This window comes from Dermacentor albipictus, chromosome 4, assembly GCF_038994185.2.
Source record: "Dermacentor albipictus isolate Rhodes 1998 colony chromosome 4, USDA_Dalb.pri_finalv2, whole genome shotgun sequence".
NCBI classification, from domain to species: Eukaryota; Metazoa; Arthropoda; class Arachnida; order Ixodida; family Ixodidae; genus Dermacentor; species Dermacentor albipictus.
This window is the reverse complement of record NC_091824.1, coordinates 181,047,349-181,062,698: the sequence shown is the minus strand read 5'-3', so window position 1 is coordinate 181,062,698 and position 15,350 is coordinate 181,047,349.

Sequence of the window (15,350 nt, the reverse complement as noted above, 5' to 3'; positions counted from 1 at the left end):
ATGAACGTCGGGAAAGGCAGGCAGAAAAGGAACGTCGCGAGGAGGAAAAGGAGGAAAGGAGAGAGAGGGAACGTCGCGAGCACGAGCTTAAAATGAAAGAGCTAGAGACCCGAAATAGCTCGCCGGCGCCTAGTCTCACTTCTAACGGTCCGAGAATACGCGATCAACTTCCGCCCTTTGTCGTCGGAGAGGATATGGCCAAATACCTCGTGAAATTTGAGCACGTGTGTGAACGGAATAGCATTGAGCGATCCCTTTGGGCACAGAATCTGTTAGCCTTGCTTCCTGGGGAGGCATCAGACGTAATAACTTGCTTATCGAAAGAGGCGTTTGAGAGCTACAGTGATGTGAAGGAAGCGCTACTGCGGAAGTACAAATTGTCGACCGAAGCTTTCCGGCAGAGGTTCCGGTATGCAAAAAAGGGCAAGGAGTCGAATGTTGACTTCGCGTTTCGTCTAAAAGCCGACCTGGTGGAATGGCTGAAGGGCGAAGAGGTTTACGACGACCGCGACAAAATCGTCGAATGCATCGCGTTGGAGCAGTTCTACCGTTGCATTGATGAGGATGTCAGGCTCTGGCTGCAAGATAGGCCAAAGGAAGTTAAGCTAAACAAGGCAGCAGAGTTAGCGGAAGAGTATTACACCCGCCGCAGCTTGCACAGCAAGGCAGTGCGCGTGGAAAAAGCAGATAGGAGAGATGGGTTTTCCGGGAAGCCCGACGAACGGAAGCAAATCACGCGTCGCGAGTTTCGGGAAGACGAGTCCCTTCCCAAAGAAACTATAAGGGAAGGACAGAATGCATCTCAGAATGATGACGATAGTCCGAAACAGCGAAACGATACGACGCGTTCTTTTGAAGAACGGAAACCGTTAACCTGCTATAATTGCAAAAGGCAAGGGCACATCGCTGCGAGCTGGCCACACTGTAAACGAAAATAAACCCAGCTGAGAGTTTTTAAAAGGTGATGTGCCCTAAAACCTCCCCTCCTCAAATATTTACTCCGATGTATGGGAGCAAAACAGCGCCATTCCCTCGTTTCACTCCGCTGGCTAGCTGCCGGAGTATTAAGGCGACATGACGCGATTTTACTCCGCTTAAAAATTTTGTTCTCCCGTGAAACTCCGACAGGGAGTTTTGAAAAACTCCCCTCCGCCGATACAGGTTAGTCACGTGGCGCTTCCCATGAGGCTGTGCGCCTCGCCAGCGACCGGGCGCGTCCGGCGGAGCGGGCAGTGCTCATGGCTGACGGTTTGTTTACGGCTGTGAAGTGTCGTTCCGTGACAGCGTTTCGTCAATTTGTTTCCCGTATCTCCTTCCAGAAAGTGTTAAAGGCATGCCTGAAGCTCACTGTATCTCAGCTTCAAGTACATTAGCTGTGATCACTTTGCTGACAACGATGATTGCAAGAACCACGTTTTCAAGTGCGGAAAAAGGCTTAGGTATACCTCGAAGCTGCTCACTGGCTCGTGATGTCGGCTCACGTTCTGGCTGTGTTTCCGTGCTGCGCCACCCTGTCTTGTGTTCTTCAGTACGTGAAATGCCACTTCTATGTCCTTTTGAGTACATGCTGACAACGTCCGGTGTAATGTTTGTAAGGACCGCGTAGCAATGGCAACAGCAGCCACTGTTCGAGCGACGACATCCGTGCTAGTCGCGCATGAATGGCGTAACCCAAGTTCGTTGCGGTGCTGTGTTGCCAGTGAGAAAGACCGGAGTGCAAGCAACTGTTTTTATTTGTCTGTGAACGGATATCCTCTCCCGAAGAAAAACGGTAGGACATAAGTATATATGTGTGCTTAAAATAAAGCTTCTTATTTTGAGCGATGTGAATCGAATTGTTATCGCGCATATAGGTTTTGGTCACGTCGTTGCTTCCGATATTGCATTAACATTACGCTGTATCCGAGACACTGATTTAGACGCATGCCTGCTGGCTACGAGTTTAGAGGTTCACTCGACAGATCAGCGATGTAGCTCCTTTTCGCAACCGAGACAGATTGCTTGTACTCAGATCAAGTAGTGCGGTGTATAAAATGTATGTCTGCGCATTTTTCGGTGTTACGTCGGCTGCTGCGGGTCATGCTCACACGTAATAATTTCTTGCTACGCTACCACTATATCGAAAAAATGTAATTTTGCTATGCAGCACATGCACTTACATTTTTCTAGCTTACTGTAACTAACGCACTACTTTTTGGCCGCGAACGCCGGCAGTGTGCGAAGTCGCTTCAGCACTCACAGAATGGCATAGTTTTGAAAAATAACGCCATTAACTTTTTTTCTCTCCCTATTTTGAATTAACAGTTTTGTGTTGATTAAGGTATTCTGTTAGTTTCAAAGAGGCAGATCTCGTATGAACGAGCATGTGAGTCATAATTCTGAAAACAGCAGAGCTGCTCCCTAGGCGGTTTCGAGGCACACAGTATCCTGGCTATATATACTGGCACCGTTGCCTCTTGAGTATCGCGTGTACGTGGGATGTCTTTCAAATTTCTGCATTGGGCGTTTCTGGAATGTTTATGTATGCCATGATATATGTGCTTTCATTGACTTGTTTCATCGAATTTGACGCGGTCTCGTGTGCATATTTCGAAATTTGATCAGCAGCCTCTGCATGTAAACATGTTCGCGCAAACTGACGCGATGCCTCTTTTTATACTCTCGTTGCACCTCGAAAAAACTCAGTCAATTGCAAAGCAAAAAATAAAAAAAAGACAGAAAAAAACCTCCCATAATTCCACGCAAAAATTCCGCTCGTACGGAGTAAAAATTCTACTCCGATCATACGGAGCATAATAAACTCCGAACCGGGGGGTCGCTAGAGGACGAGCAGTATACTCCCACCTCGGAGTTATTTCCGTTTACAGTGCAGAGAGAATTGCTTTTGCAACAATACAGGAAACTCACTAAAACATACGACTATTGGAGCCATATGTGCAGGAAATTAAGGTAAACGGTAAGAAGTGCCGTGCACTTCGGGACTCTGCAGCAACTATGGACATTGTCCACCCGTCTTTCATCTCCTCGAGTGATTTTACGGGAGAGTGCGCTAGGATACGGCAAGTGGCCGAGGAGGAGAGTGTCTGTTTACCGATCGCAACGGTTATCATTGAAGGAGAGTTTGGGAAACTTAACACCGAAGCCGCTGTGTCTGCCGCCCTCCCGGAGCGATTTCCCTACCTCTTCTCAAGTAGCTTGGAGCAGCTGCTGAAGGATCAGGGCAAATCATTCTTTGCCGACGTGGCGTACATGGCCCTCACGCGATCCAAAGCGCGCCCGCTGTCGAGGGAACTTGACTTTGCGTCGGTGAGCGAACAGCGGAGCGGCACACGGACCGATCAAGGTAACTTAAGTGGCGAGCAGGCACGGGAGAGGCAGAACTCGGAGGCCGACCTGGGCGAGCGTGTCCTGGAAGTGAGTGGGAGTGACACGTGCAGTGCTAGCCGCGATTTGGACGCGACGCCGCAGTTAGGCGACGCGGGCTCCACACTTGCTCCGGTTTCCGCCGGCCGGGAGAAGCAGGCGGCAGTTGAAAGAGAAACTCTGATACGCGAGCAACAGGAAGACTGTTCACTAGCCGATCTGAGGAAAAGCGTCAAACGGGGAGTGAAAAAAAAGAGGGTTTCATTTGGCAAGGAATCTGGCTTATTGTACCGCCGCTAGAGGGATAAGCAGGGTCGCAAATATAAGCAGCTTCGGATTCCGCGAAAATATCGCCGGGAAAAATGAATGACCTCATTTGCTTCCTCAGTAGTATGTTTTCGGTCCAAGTGATTTTAAGGGGACCATTCTATTTGCCATTATTATTGCTGATTATTAATTGTTCTTGATATTTTGGTGTGTTGTTAATTTGAAAACTGGTTGTTTGAGCCTTGTGTGCTAGATCGTACACCTGCCTCTTGTTGCAGTGGAAGAAAAAGGGGGATAGCAATTTAGTTAGGTTGATTTGGATTATGGCCTTGTCTGGTGTTTGACGGGAGACAGAGGGCACTTGTTCGTGTTGGGTGTTGCCTTTTGCCGGTCGGTTTTGCAAGCTGCAGAACGACCAACCGGGACCAGTGGCGAGAAGCAAGGGCTTAGGAACGACCCGAGCGGAGCTGGTCGAGGTGCCTAGGCGACAACGCGGTGAGCAGAGCTCCTGTCCTGGCGAGTCGGACCTGGGCACGTGAAGTTACCTGGCGTCCCGACACTGGACGTGAACTTGGACGAGCCTGACGAACGTGCGCGCCTGGCATCCGAGCCACGTGGAGGTAGCTCGTCTTCCCGGCGCCTTATCTGAGGGCGGGGATGCTGCTGTGCCATTACCACCAGCCCGGATTCCGAATCTGCAAGATGCAGAATTTATCCTGCGAGCGCCCAAATTCTCCCTTGACAAGTCAAGATGCTGAGCCGTCAGGCAGCGGTGTCCTGCGGAGAAGCATCGGCGGGCAACATGTTCAGACGTGCACACAAGTGCCAGACAGCCCGGCGCCGCACCTCCTTTTGCCTGGAGGTCACCGCGCGCGCGAACTTTGAACCGGGTGGCCAGCGCGGTCGCTGGTTGGACCTCTCGTACGACCGTCGAGTGCTGACTTTGTATTGGGCCGTTTGAGTGACAATGGTTCTCGGGGATTATAAAGCGGCGAGCAGGCCGCCTCGAAAACCGGATCCGCCGACCCACCGGGAGCAGAGTGCCGCTCTCGACTGGGGTGAGATGTGTCACGCGTTTTCGCCGGACATCGCCGTGCGAGAACAGTCGCGTTTGCTGTGAGGTCTCGGCCCCAGTGCCGACCCGTTCATGTCCTGTATAATGACCTGTATATAGTGTATAAAGTCCCTTTTGTTATTCTCATCGACGCCTGGCTCGGAGTCTTCGCTACCAACGCTCTGTCACGAAACGGGTGACGAGCGCTACGGGACCACAATGTCGTAATAGTGGTGCAGCGGTGCAAAGTCGTAACACCGGGCACTGTGGTTCAAATTCTCGGTGAATCCTGCTTAAGAAACCTCGCGAGGGATACGACCTCGTCTGAAGCATCCTAAGCGTGATCGATTGAGATCTATAGTTTTGGGTGCGGAGGCGGGAAGCGCCTGCGTTCCTCTTTATAGGGCGATCTCATGAAAGATTAATAAGGGGTCGGTCGCTGTGGCCTAGCTCCTCCGGATCCAATGTAGCCCCACCGCCGTCGCGGCGCGTTAATTCTCGCACGGCGCTGAGCAGTCTCATTGGGGTTCGGGCGGCCCGGCAGCACGTTGTCGCCCATGTGAGCGGGGAACCATATAATATAATGCACGGGGTCACAATTAGTTCTGGACTTGCTTTTCAGAATCGCCTCCACCTGTCTCGCAACCATTCCCGAAGCGAAAGCCCTGACGGCCGCGCGTGAGTCAGTGTAGATATACGCCCTTTTTAAATCCTGCATCGCCAGCGCAGCCGCCACCTGTTCTGCCACGTCGGCCGTCACAGCGCCTACAGAGGCCGCAGATAGGAGCTCGCCCTTTTCACTGACCGCCGTGACCGTGAATTTACCAGAGCGCCCATTTTGAGCTGCGTCCTAGAAGGCTTCCATGCCGACCGTTTTCTTCAATATCGCCCTGGCACGAGCTGCTCGCCTGCCCGCATTATGCTGCGGGTGAACGTTTCTAGGGAAGGGACCGACGACGTAGGTCCCTCTGGAGCTCTCGTCCAGCTGAACCGCCTCTCTGTGATTGTAATGCGGCTGCAAGCCCGCCCCCTCCAAGAAGCGCCTACCGGCGCTGGAGCCCGAAAGCCTCGTGATGTGCGCCGCTCGTTGCGCCTCTATGAGTTCGAGGGTGGTGTTATGAACGCCGAGCTGCATTAACCTGTCCGTGCTCGCCATGACCGGAATACCCAGTACCTTCTTGACGCTTTTCCGCATCAACGTGTCAAGCTTGTCCCTTTCAGCCCTAGTCCACTGCAGGGCCGAGACCACATAGTTGACGTGGCTCATAAGAAAAGCGTGATGCACCCCAAGTAGGTTGTCCTCGCCTAGGCCTCCCTTCTTATTGGACACTCATGATTATACTGAGAATATTCTCGGTTTTGGCGGTCAGATGCGCAATGGTTTTGGCATTACAGCCCCTGGCATCGAGCAACAATCCTAGAACTCTAATCGAATTCACCCTGGGGATCTTCTGGTTGTCCCGCGTGTACACATCTATGGGGATCTGCTCGAGCGGCACGAGCCCCCGAACCCCCTGCCTTGCCGGTCTGTATAACATGAGCTCTGACTTGGTCGGGGAGAGTTGGAGACCCGTGCCCTCCAGGAAGGACTGGGTCACGTCCAAGGCCTCCTGGAGCGCCTGTTCCACGGTCGCCTCCGAGCCTCCCGGACACCAGATCGTAATGTCGGCGTACAGCGCGTGTCCCACGTTTGGTACGGCAGCCAGCTGCTTCGAGAGTCCGTGCATTGCACTGTTAAACAGGAGGGGGGAGATCACCGCCCCTTGTGGCTTGCCTGTTTCCCAGCGAGAATGGTTCCGATTTGGTCTGTCGCACCTTGACGACCACCACCCTGCCCCTCAGGAAGGACTCCACAAACGCGAAAAATCTACCTCCCAAGTTCAATGCCGAAATCTCATTTAAGATGAAGTCGTGCGACACGGTGTCGAAGGCTTTGGACAAGTCTAGTGTAAGAATTTCCCTGACGTCTCTAGTCCTGTTGTCAATAACCTGTCTTTTTAGCAGTAGCATGACGTCCTGTGTGGAAAGAGATGGTCTAAACCCTACCATATTGTACGGGAACAACCCCTCGCGCTCTATGTGTTTTGAGATCCTGTTATGTATAACGTGCTCGGCAACCTTACCTAAACATGACGTGAGCGAAATGGGCCGGAGATTGTCCAGGCTTGGGGGCTTTCCAGGCTTAGGAATCAGTACCACCGTCGCCTGCTTCCACGAGTCCGGAACACTACCTTCCTCCCGTACCTTGTTGATTTCCTTCGCAATGGTGCTAATGGACCGGTCGTCCAGGTTCCTCAAAACCCGGTTGGTTATGCCACCCGGCTCAGAGGCCGACCTGCCATTGAGATTGTGGAACACCTCCTTGATATCTGCCTCAGAAAACGGATCATCGAGCTTTGGGGCGTCTTCCCCCACGTATTGAGGGCATTCCCGTAGTTCATCTTTACCTACCGGAAGATACTTCCTTGCCAGGTCTCGGAGAAGGGACGCATCAACAGCTTCCATAATTTCTTTAGGCAGCCGGTCTCCACAGAATGCTAGCTTCTTCCTCTACAATGCATTCTCGACTTCTGAGCGTGCACTATAGAGGAAGAAGCTAGGATTCTGTGCTGATTGGCTGCATAGACAAATTATGGAAGCTATAGATCTAAAAACGCTGGGAGTATCTTGTCAGCATGGCCTCCATTAGAAATGGATGCATTTCCTGTCAGCAAAAACACATTAATTGTAGCGTCTCCTTTTTGTGTTCTTGGTTTATTGTTTGTGGGCCAGCATTTACTCGGCGTGTACATTAAACTTTTGGTTGTTAGATCATTTCAGTTTTCTTGTTCGTCTTATGTGTTCTCTCGTGCCGTTTACAGCCAGGCTATTCTTTATTTTTTTAGACTGCAACAAGTCACTTTAATGGCCCTTATGATGCTTTTGTGTACCTTATACAATTTACTATTTGGGCAATGTTGCAAAGCATACAGTGTGAAGCAGTAAGAACAGGGTACACTAACTTCTAATTAAAAGGTTTATTGTGAAAATGCAGCGATTTATAAAAGTTACCATAAAGTAGTACAGCAAGAAAGCCTGATAAACACTAGTACTTGATGAAACCATACATAATCAAAAACAGGAAATAGAGAAAATACGAATAAATATACAAGTCCAGGGAAAAAAATTGTGATCACCAAGTGCACAAACGGCACTTGATGATGCACTACCACTAGTGCACTACCTTCCAGAAAACTAGTTTTCTTCCAATGGCATCGAACTGGAAGAGTGCTTGCATAAGCAAGCTGTGAGTGTGTTTATCGGAATAAGAAAAGTGTTTCTTGAAAGGTGCTGGCATGCACGATTGGCGATTGCAATGACTTTTTTCCTGCACTTGGAATTGTTCTGTATTTTCCTTCTCTGGCATTTTAATTTGTTTAGTTGCATCAAGCACCAATTTTTATCTAGCCTTCAAAGCTGTCTTTATTTTTTCTGGTAAATTGTATAAATCGCCGCATTTTACAACGAGCCTTAGTTGCAAGTTAGCCATCATCCGTCCCTAGCGTCATCCTTTGATACTGCTTCATGCTATGCACCCTTGAAACATATATGTGTGTATGTGTGCGCATGCACGCACGTAGACTTGGATGTGAAATCGGTGCCTTGGGCGGGGGTATGATTCTTCTACTGTGCAGCCTCACGAATTCATTAACTATAGTGCAACAGCAATATAATGGGCAAGCAGGGGCGTAGCCAGGGGGGGGGGGGGGCCTTATGGGGCTTCACCCCCCCCCCCCCGAAATTTTTTCGTGCTGTCCATGCACCGCCGACCAAAGCGACCCCCGGCGCCGGAAATCACTCTGGATTTTGTCTAGAATGTCTTTTTGACGCTCGAAAAGACATTTAACCGCGAAGATTGCAAACTCGGGCTGGATTTCGTGGCAACGCTCATACACCGGGAGTCACATAACGCCAAGCAGTCCCATCCCAGCACAAAATTTCAAGGGCGCTTTGATGGTGAGCGGGCTCGCCGCGGCATCTCACTGAGGCCACGGAATCTATGGAGCGCATGGATATCAATTGCCAAACTTTATGGGTATAAATCTCATAAGCTCTTGATGTGAAAGGTGCATTGACATTTCCAAAGTTGTGCTTTAGATTTTCAATTGCGGAACTTTGTGGGTTTAATGCTGTTATAAACATTTGACACCAAAGGTCTATTCACTTTTCTAAAGTCTTACATCGGAACCTACAACGAGACAAGCCAAATCAACACACTAGCAGACGAGTTGACAAAGCAGGCAGCGAGGTCCAATGAGACGAAGCGTTGGGGTGGTTCATTTGTGCCGTCATGTCACATAAAAAAATATCAAAATTTTTTTTAACCTACGCCAGAACATCCATGTCGAGACACTAAAGCCAGCCAAAGTAACTACGTTCTTATTCATTTTTTCTACTTTGACTTTTATTCGCGAGGACACATTGAGCCTCTTCAATTTTTTTTTTGTTCTCGCTACCCTCCGCGGGCTGCCAGAGCCAGCCAGAGCGCATACATTTTTCTTGTATGGCCCCGACCACCGTGCGGTGCACTTCGGTGCGCGCTCGGTCAACACCAACAGGTGTTGGTTCGGTTTGCTCTGGCCGATTGGATTTTCACCGGACAGAGTTTTGGACGCTTTCTGGCTAGCAGACGAGAAAAAAAAACAATGGTCGCTCGCCGCCATCACTGTGGGGACTCGAAGGATTGCACCGCATTCCTTGAGCGGGACCTTTCCGGAAAGTCTTGTTTCGCCGCTGTAGGATACTGAGCAGTATGCGTATGGTTCTCAGTGGACCAAGCGTCTCATGTTTTTTTCGGTATTCCTTCCGTAGCCCCATTAGGTGCCCGAAGTAAGCATTAGATTCTGGCCAACATACTTTCCTATGCGTTTTTTTTTTTCATTTTGGTGCCTCCGCCTCACAGAAAAAAAAAAATACATTGTTGCGGCGCAGCGAATTGTCGCATGGTAAAGTTCGATTTTGATACTTCTTTTGCGGAAAGTAATGGGCGACGGGACGCTTCAGTTGCCGGATACGTTTATTATATTATTGCGAAAGCAATTATATGGACACTCCAGGCGCGTTCCTGCCATCGCCTTCATGTTTCGTATAAAGTCCCAAGGGTGATAACATCGTGACCACGCGCTGCATGCTGTATGTGCGAGTGAAAGCGTAGGAGGGGAGGTGGAATGGGTGAGCCGACGATGGTGGCGAAGTCTTGTGTGCGCAAAGGAGAAAAGCGGGGAGCAAGCGCACCGCCTTCCGTCGCGCGCAATACATCGGGGGGAGTGGATGGAATGGGGGCGGAATCCAGGATTCTGTGAATCTATGATTGTGCAACATGTTTATTTGCCTTGTTTGAAGCATTATATACAGTTACTTCTTCTTACATACATAGACTCATTGGAGACTTATATGTATACTTAAATATCTTGTTGCGAGGTTTTGTGTATACATGCAGTGAACTTTGTTTCCAGTGACACTTTCTTGTCCTTTATCAAGCCGTATTTTCGCATTTGCATATCCCTTTGTATCTTTGCATTTCTAATGTACGAGGGCGAGTCAAATGAAAGTGAGCCTACCCTAACCGCGCAATAATGGTTCGGTTCATTATCTGCGAGGCATGCGCGTAGGAGAACGGCATGTCTCATTTACAAAAGTGACACGCAGGTGTGAAGATAAATGTTCTTTAATGCTCTCATACACTGGGTTGAATATGGTTGCGTCACATAATGGACACTCCAAAAGTTGAACAGCTCGGTGTCGCGAAGTTTTTGACAGTTGAAGGTGTTTCCAAAACAGAAATTATTCACCATATGACTGCCGTGTACGTTGAACACTGCATTTCATTGACCACTGTGAAGCGTTGGAGCAAACGGTTCAAAGGACGTTGCAAAGACATTCCAAGACCGGGCCAAAACCATCGTGCAATCACCCCCCACACAATTTCAAAGGTTCATGAGCTGCTGAAACAAGAACGGAGGATAAGCATCGATGAACTGGCAGACCGTCTGAACATCAGTCACGGTTCGGTTCACGCCATAATTCATGAGCTCCTCTGTTATCGGCTCTTTGGTGCGCAATGGATCCCCAAGATTTTTATCCATCGCGAGAAGACGGAGAAGTTTCGCGCTGCCTTGACTCATCTGATCGGGTATCACAATGAGCATGACGACTTTTTGTTTGCAACTGTGATCGGGGACGAATCTTGGTGCCACTACTACGAGCCTGAAACACGACGGCAAAGGTTACAGTGGAAACATTCGAATTTACCACGCCCAAAAAACGTAAAAACCATCATTTCCGCTGGAAATGTGTTGTTGACTTTTTTTTTTCGATCGACAGGGTCCATTACTGATAGAATTTGCTAAATCTTGAGAGGCTATCAATTGTTTCCGATAATGTGAAACGCCAGAACGGCAGCGTGTCGCAATCAAGAACGAACAACGTGGAAAATTGACGAATGGGGTCATCTTGTTCCACGACAATGCCTGTCCCCACGTCGCTTATGTGGTTAATACAAAACTGGCAAAGTTCAAGTGGGAAACGCTGCAACATCCGCCATACAGCTCAGACCTGTCACCTTGCGACTTCTACATTTTGGGGCAACCGAAAAACAGCTCAAGGGAACCAGATACAGAATTTTTGAAGCAGCAACCCAAGGAGTTTTATAAGACGGGAATCACGCAACTCGTTAGTCAATAGGACAAATGTCTAAAGTCTCATGAAGACTACTTTTAAATAAAATAGCCCGTCGTTGGCTCATTCATTTGACGTGCCCTCATATATCTTGCAGAACTCCTGCTTTTTATACGTGCTCTCTGTCGCGACTATAACTTCGGTGTAATTACTCACGATGCACGACAAGGGACAGCTACTCCTGCGTAATACATTGGAACAAACGACAGCGTCATTGAGATTTTTCACTGGCCATTGCATATATACAAGAATGTAAGCACGGTTCTTGAATGACAAAGTTTCATGAACACATTTTTCCTCAACTTGTTCAGTTCATTGCCATTTTTCATATCAGTGGCATGAACTGCTTTCCTGGTATCGAACTGATATAGTTCTAAAGTTCGTGTGACATTTTCTTTACTTAATAAATAGACAAAAAAACATGGAAGCATTGACGTCAGTTATGTTGGTCACAATTTTTGGCAAATACGAGTATAATATTTTATGAAAAAATACATATTTTACTTGTATTTACAGAGTGTAGCTTTCAAGAATTCGTTTGCAGCATCTTTGGCGATGACACTGCAGTTATTATTCATGTATTTGATCCCTCGATAAATTGTTTAAGAGGAAGCTTTAGCTCGGGCCCAATCCGACGCGGCCAATTCAAATACTTGTAAAACGCAGAAACGCTTTTCTGAGATAATCCTGCGAATCGATTTTATTGAAATTGGCTGCATTTGAGAGAGAAAGTGAAATCCTAGTGTCTGTTGGAAACAGAACTTCGATTTAGGGCCTGAATTTTGTTTAAAATATTTTGGAAAATTCGAAAGTTTGAAAAAATAGAAGCACGACGTTTACAAACTAATAGCTATGCATGAAGAACAGATATTGCGGTTCTGTAAACGGCATTTATTATAACAGTCAAAGCGGACAAGTTTGCTGTGTCAATTTGTATCTTACGTGAATTGGTTACGTTGTGTACAAGGGTTCTGCAAAAGCCGTATTTCCACAATACTAAATTTTTTTGAGATTCATGTGTAACATATCCATTTTGTCCGCTGTAGATGTACTATTAGATGCAATTCACAGAATTGTGATATCATTTTTCATTGTTGAGTCACGGAGTTTTAAACTTGATAGTTTCGTTTTCTGAAAATTTTCAATTTTGGCCAATTTTTAATAAATAATTCACCACCTAAATGAAAAATTGGAAGCCAGTAGACACTAGAATTAAACTTTTTCGTTTAAATGCAACAAACCTCCTCAAATTTGGTGAAGTGGTTGCAGGGAAAAACGAACTCCCCTTCTACATGTACTTAAATAGGAGCACCCGAGCGAAAGCTTCCTCTTAAGGAGGAGGCTGAGCTGCAACGTGCAGCTATATATATATATATATATATATATATATATATATATATATATATATATATATATATATATATATATATATATATATATATATATTGGGCCAGTGGCGTAGCCCCCCCCCCCCACCCGAACAAAATTTCTGGCTACGACACTGTGGGTCAGAACGAAGTGAGCACACAGAGCGCTTCGTTCTTGTCCGTTGTATATCTGTTGAGTTTTAGTTAAAAATGAATACACACTAACTCCTCCAGTTTTCATTTCTTATGTCGGGATCGTAAGCCTGCTTGTGTCCTGGAATATCTACACGGCTATGTATCCTGTAAATTAATTTTTGGCCATGTGCTTGCAAGTCGTATGTCAATCCCCTTATTTTCCTGATAATCTTGTGTGAAGTGCAGGCCCAGACAGTTTCTGGTGAATCCATGCAGGCGTGCAGGATGTTGTAGTCTGCAAATCTGCACTGCAAGTGCTACTTTTATTGCTTTCAGTTCAGCTTTTCTAGGTGTAGGATGACCTGGAACGGTAGTCACTTGTATGGAGTTAAATTTTATGTAGTGTCATACTACTGTTACACTGCTATTGCCACATCAGTGGACTATATGTGCCTGGTTGCTTGCACCTTCACGATTAGCAACGTCCTCTGTGTGTTTGGCAGTTGCATATAGCCTCCTGGCCTAATTGTTCACCCCCATATTACATATGGTATGGGTCTGTTGTGTTTCAAGTTCAGGTGCTCCTAAGGTTGTGTTTCTGAAGGGCGGGGTAGTGATCTTTGCATCTCATATCATCATGCCCTCGAGACCCTCGTGCGCGGGAGTCCATACTATCGTGCGGGACGCGAGGACCCCGATATAATTGTTGCCTTGAAGTAAGCGGTACGCGGAATAGGGAATAAAGCCCCTTTCGACGTTTCTGCATACCCCTCGCGAGTCGCTAATAATGACCCACGAATCCTGATCTGCGGCGGCGATCGCGATAGCCTCCTCTTCCGTATGTATTCTGTCTTGTGCTTTGAACGTAAGGCCGTTCACCGCGGTGTTTTGGTGGACGACTGCGGCCGTGTACCAACCCCCATGGTGCGGGCCGGAGGCGTCCACGTAGAATACTCTGTGCTTGTTCCCAATGCTTCCGCCCGCGCGAGGCGCCGTTATGTTGGCCGGAAGAGAGCGCACGTGCAGGGCGTATCTCCAGATTTCCGGGATGCGCAATCGCTCTTCTCTGCAGACTCGACGGCACGATTCCAGGCCAGGACTCCGGAAACGGCGACGCAGTACTCGGTATGAGCAAGCGTAGCTCGCGCCACGCGCCCTGCTGGCGAGAGCCGGAGAAGCTGCTGGTATGGTATGCAGAACTGCTGCTGGTGCTGGTGACCGCCGGCACTTTTCCCCGCCGCCGAAGTCGCTGCGCCGAACTGGCCACAGCATCACCATTGGCCGGGGTGGCTCGATCGTAGCCCGGGGCAGCAGCGCAAACGATGTGCAGGTGACAGCAAACCAGGGGTGATTCCAATCACGCTGCGTACACTCAACGCACTCGGCAAACACTAAAATAGTGCAAGGGAGAGAAATTCTGCATGCGCATCACCCACGTGGTACGATGTTCAACTCGGCTAGCAAAAGATTGGGCGGTTATTCAGATGCTAAGTTCACGTGAACGAACCTCGCTTCTTGAGTCGAACGAGTAATTTCAATTCGTGCGAGGCTAAATAGTATGAGGGAAGCAAAGTACAACGCTTCAACGCCACAGTCCACCAGGTTGTGTCCCTCCACGTGCGACAGGCAGCTTCATAAAGCCCTATAGGCCTAAAGCGTCACTACCCTGACAACAACCGGTATCCAAAAAACAACACCCAAAATGGGCGCAAAACAGGCAGCCGCGAGGCTGCCTGTTTTGCTTTCACACAGCAAAACACCTAACACAGACACGCACCTAAGACCGCTGTCAGCTGTGTTAGGTGGTCCTACCCCGCTCGGTGCACACAGCATCCGAGTTGACGGCGCCCACAGTCCCAGACGGTGTCGGAGCGCCCGGTGCCAAGCCGCAATACCAGTCAGCCCGTAGCGGCACCCGTGGCCCACGGCCACCCGGCTCCCAGAGCCGCGACTTCATCAGAGTCAGAGGCAGAAGAAGCTATTTACATAAGAAATTCGGACCAACCACGAGGCTTCCGTACTCACTCGCTTAAGTCTTGCCAATGCTCCGCAGGCGCTAAGCCTCGATCTCCCAGGATGTAGACCAAGTGGCTGTCATACCGACAAATGTCATTAAAAAAACAATTGCGAAAAGGCTTAGCATATGGACATCACACTACAGAAATCGTCGCCTCGCTTAAGAAAGCACGCCGCCAACGCTAGCGATCAAAATCCACGCTATAGCCCTACGCTTCGGTTCAAACAAAGGTCTCGAACGAAGCAAAACAAAAATATCGTCCAATGCCCCAAGAGATCAAGACAACAATTTTGTTGTCCACAGATTTGTTTTTCTTTTTCTTGCCTGTTATGTAGGTAAAACTTGGAATAAGTTTCTCATTGCAAAAAACGCAGTTTGTGGTCCTCCATTGAATAAACCGCATATTGTGTACAGTTAAAATGCATAAATT